The following is a 5,267-nucleotide window of genomic DNA, read 5'->3' as shown; positions in this document are numbered from 1 at the left end:
CCGAATCTTTTTATTATCATTGTCCTTTTTTGTTTTATTTTTGTTTTGTTTTGTTTGTTTGTTTTATAATGTTTTTTTTATTTGGGTTTTTTTTTATTTCCCACTCGAAAAAGTTATTATTTATTTATTTATTTATCTATTTATTTATGTTATTGATATTATTTTTTATTAATTCATCTTTATTATAATTATTATTAATTTTTTAATTTTGGTTTTCACTGATATGAAAGTTGGAAAAAAATTATAAGATGATACAAAGTTATAGACTATTCGCTTCAAGAAAAAATTCTAATGAAAAAAGTGGACTACCGACTATATCCAGTGCCTAGATAGATCCTGTTGTCATAACAACCAGCTAGTCTTATAACAAATTCTGTTCGATCCTTCACAACAACTTCCTGGATTATGGGATTTTTCTTTGAGCAGAAAGAGATTTTAGGATCTGATAAAACAGACACATATCATCTGAGGCGGTGGAAAAACCACTTTCGGCCTAACAAAATTATACAGATATCTAAGGAGACTAATTTCATTTAAACTCATAAGCTTATAATACAAATTCCTTAATAACTTATTTTGGCAAGGTTGTATGAAATATATATTCCATCGTTTTTTTTCTTCTCTTTTTCCTCCCATGATTTTCCGTTTATGTTTTGTTCATAAAAATTCATAGCATACAGCATACACTTGGATAGCATGTATAAAATTAAATTACCAGATTTTGAAATTATTGTAAATAATGATTTTAGATCCTAGAAGGATGAAATAGCTGTATGATGCAGTTTAATACATTGTTTGGCTCTACTGTATCTGAATCCAGAATTGTATCAAAAGGTGTTTTTCACAGGTGTCTTTTGTAATCTCTTTAGAAATTGCAGAAACAAATATCAAGTTTAACAGATTTTGGCACGTTGATAATATGTTAAACGTTCCCACATTGCAGCCTTTTAATTCATTTATCTATTTGTTTACGCATTTTCAAATTGGGCTTGCTTCATCATTTCAGACCGTAAACTATTTTTTTCCTTGAATATATATCTGACTTTGTCGTTCAAAGAAAAAGAAAATATTGATATATATAGTTTCCCAGGAAAATAAGCCATCCTTACCGGATCTGTTGCGGGTATCCCCAACACGCATGAACCATTATTACCGGATCCGTTGCAAGTATCCCCAGGAAACATAAGCCATCCCTTCCGGAACTTTGGCAAGTATCACCAGTACGCATGATCCATCGTCACGGGGATTGTGGCGAGTACCCTCAGGACGCATCAGTCATCCTTGCCGTGACCTCAAGCAATCCATGTTGTTGAAGATTATTGGGCGTTATTTTGGTTAAAAATATTCTGTTCTCTTGGCCAAAGTTTATACCTAATACTGTCCTTGTTATAAATCAGGGTCTGGTTTAAGAACGCATCACTACATATGCGGGACCAAGACGCATAATTACTACTATGACAGGTATTGCCGATGAAACAGATGTCACTTATCATTTTGAATCACCTGCTTTTATAACCCGGTTCTCTCCAAGGGTCTCTGATTCTTTCCTTTGTTTATACTTTGGTCTCGTTTTTAAGCATGGCATGTATATTACGGCATATCTCAGGAGCTGTAAGTACAACTGCAATATTGAGGATTGCACGAAAGACACAAAAGATTTCAGAAACCGCATGTTGATTTGGAACCCCGATATTTGCCGTAACCTGAATGCCACTTTTCAATTAATTCAAATAGAAGCACGATTCAGAATGCAATAATAATTGACGGCGTTCTGGAATTATTAACCACTGATATTATGACATTTATGAAATTTATTGAGTAATTGGGTTGACTGTATCTCCTTGTCTGGTTTTTCTTATATATATTTCGTCCAATACGAAAGTCAATAGGTCAATAGCATCACTGAAAAGTCCAAGAAGGAGGAAACAGATGCAGTTCAGTTCATTCATTGTTTGACTCTGCTGAATCCGACTCTTTATCTGCATAATAAAACTACTTTCAACAATTTTTAAAATTGTTTTTTGTTTTTTGTTTTTGTTTTGTTTTGTTTTTGTTTTTTGTGGGTTTTTTTTGGGGGGGGAGCGGGTTTGTTCTGTTTTGTTTTTCGGTTTTCTGGTTTTGTTTGTGTAATCTTAATCCTTTGATACTTTAGAAAAAAAGAATTCTTGTTGATCGTTTATGTGACTTTTTCTGTTCTCATAATCATTGACCATGTGACAACACTCTAATTAACTTCGAATTTCATCGTCAGAGTATCATTTTACAATTCCGCAGCAAGATTATTTATTATTTGCATTAACATTGCTTACGGGCGACCTACCTCAAAAGTAAAAGATAAGTTTAAGAATTCCACAAATATTGTAGAAGAACTTTCATAACGATGGATATAAAAATACTTCAATGAACAAATTGAATTAAATCATATCCAATTAAGACACAGTTCAAATATTGAGACAGAGTTTAATCCATTATTTGGCTAATTTTTACCAAATCAAAACCTTTTTGCACTGGGACGTGCTATTCACTTGAAAATATTTTGTATAGTTGTTTAGATTCTTTGTGGTAGAAACCCCTGATGAGCTTAAGCTAACGATATTAATTGTGACCTGCATGCCATATTTCAATTAATTCGAAAAAGGAGCCCGGTTCAGAATATACACATGTACATGACATTCTTTTAAAAACTTTTTACAAAGAAAATTTTGAAATTTATTTTATTATACTTTTGGTTTAGTACACTTCTTCATCTATGTTTCGGAATTTCTTTTGACCAGTTTGGATTTCCCTCGGTCGTCTCCTAGGTTTCAACACTGAAGGCTTTTGACATCACTGCCGAGTCTTAAAGGACGAAACAACTGTATTATGCAGTTAATAATTATACATCATTTGTAATAAAAACTGTTATTCACCTTGTGTCTAATGTACATCCCTCATTGATAATATGACCAATAACTTGATCTGTTGAGTTGTGATGAATGCCAATGAGCAGTGTTTATGTTTTGCAAATAAATGGAAGGGTTCTTGCTTAGAATTTTTGAATGGACCATAAATTACGAAATGTTTATTTTATGAATGCTTTAACTAAAACATAAATAACACTTTGAATTTTATGTCATATGCAAATATAATTGTACTGGTGTATTTAGCACAAACGTGTTTCAAACGAAGATTAAAAAAATCAAATTTATACACCATGGAAAGACGAATCATTCATTATGTATAAGCTAAGTCATGCTTGATTCATCAAAAGATTAGATAATGAGATTTTCACAGAGACTCTCAGAAAAGCAAAGATAAGAAATGAATAGGCGTTCCAGAAAGTTAAGACTTCTTTCTGTTTTGATGCAATTTGAAAGAGCATGAAAATAAAACCACGTTAATATTAATATGAGAACCGCGAAAGTCAGAGTGAAGCTATTTGGAAAATGAATGTGAATGTCTTGGTGATAACATGAATAATTATTGAATTTAATCAATCTCGATCCCATAATTAAATTTGAAAAAAAATAGAAAAACAGACGTATCATGTAAAAATAGAAAAAAAATAGTAATACGTTCGTTTTTGTTTTTACCCCTGACAGTAAGTATTAAATATTTCACCATTAAACCAATCAACTTCATATTTCATTGATTACGAAAATACTGAAGAGTCTACGATTTAGTCCAAAGTTTTTTTATAATTAATGTTCCATGTTTTAGCATCAAAACTGACTGACTAAAGATATTTTGAAACTGAATTCTCCTGCAGGATTTTTACAGCTGATGTAGTTGCCCAAGAAAACGTATATTTTGGCTGTCCTTTCCGCAGTCCATTAAAGCGTTAACGGCCTACTCAATTTCCTTGCCATATTTCGGGTCCTACACCATCTGATCATTAATTAATCTGTTCCCTACTCCCTACTTTTTCCAATTTATTTACGATCATTAAGAAAGAATTGTAAGTCTTCCTTCCCATAATATGATTTTATCACGACTTAATTCTACATGTTAACAGCCTGCATACAGTCCTCGGCCTGCTACTTATTAGTTGTAATGGATAAACGTGTTTACATAATTTAAAATTGCAGATTTATTACGAGGGAAAGGTCAAAGTGTTAACTACCAGATGTAGATATATACTACGTTATACACTGAAAAATGTATAACATTTTCTAGTACCTAAATATTAATTATAGAAACATTTCGGCAAGCATGTTTCCGGAATGTGGGTATTACATTATATGGTAAACTGCAGAGAGATTTCGAATGATGATTATTTCAGCCTGCAGATTGCGAGGTATCATGGAGATAATTCACCTTTATTTGTTTACAAATATGCCTTTGTAATATAAAAATATTTAACAATATCGTGGCCAGAGACATTCATCCCCGGGCCTTTGCACCTTAAGTTTTCCTTGCTTGAATAAGAGTGTCCCGAGACCCCGAGAAATGCAATCTACGAGGTTTAATTTTTGTTCACATGTTCACCACCTACTGTCGTAAAATAGAAACTCCCCCATGTGTTACGGCACTTCAAAGGGATGATGCAAATAACTGCCTATTTTATAGGTTATTCATAATTCTATGAATGTCTTTAATACACGTGAAATTCATATACGTACATTTCACAGTTGTAATCATTTATTCGGTCACGGCGTTGCGTAATTGACGGAAACACAAATATCTAGAATTATAAAAAAATGCATAATTTTCTATATTTTTCTCAAATTAATTTTATGTGAAACAAGAGTTATGGGAATAGAACTTGTAATGTTAGTCTCATTCTTTGCACAAATTAAGCACGTGTCCAACTGTTCCAGACTTCATGTGTATATCGAGCTCCGTCGTAACTCACGCATCAGGTAGATGTGTTGTCATTACCAGCATCTAGCACGTGAAACATTCCCTTGTGTAAACATGCGCGCGACACAATGCATGCGATGCTGATTTCGGCGACAGTCTATTACGTTCATCAGCCTATATTACCACTCTGGTATTCACTGTGTATAAACATCAGTACTGTAGTAACCTTCCTTAATTCTTTCTGTCACAATCCATATTATCTCCACCCTTTACATTTACACCGTTCCTTTGCTTTCGTTTTCTTTAGTGTCCATTCTACAGCTGTTGACGCCATATGTCGGCTAGCCCTTTCGACAATCTTGGGATTTTCCCAGCCAGCACTCACACCTAGCCAACGCATCAGCGATGACCAAATTACATTACTGGCAAATTATCATATTTGTTTATCCAGTAAAATAACATTGCCATGCCTTGTGGCACATTGT

Source organism: Ylistrum balloti, unplaced genomic scaffold (assembly GCF_031769215.1).
Source record: "Ylistrum balloti isolate Yb309-2 unplaced genomic scaffold, AGI_CSIRO_Ybal_v1 Utg370140, whole genome shotgun sequence".
Taxonomy (NCBI): domain Eukaryota; kingdom Metazoa; phylum Mollusca; class Bivalvia; order Pectinida; family Pectinidae; genus Ylistrum; species Ylistrum balloti.
Note: the sequence above shows the minus strand (reverse complement) of the source record.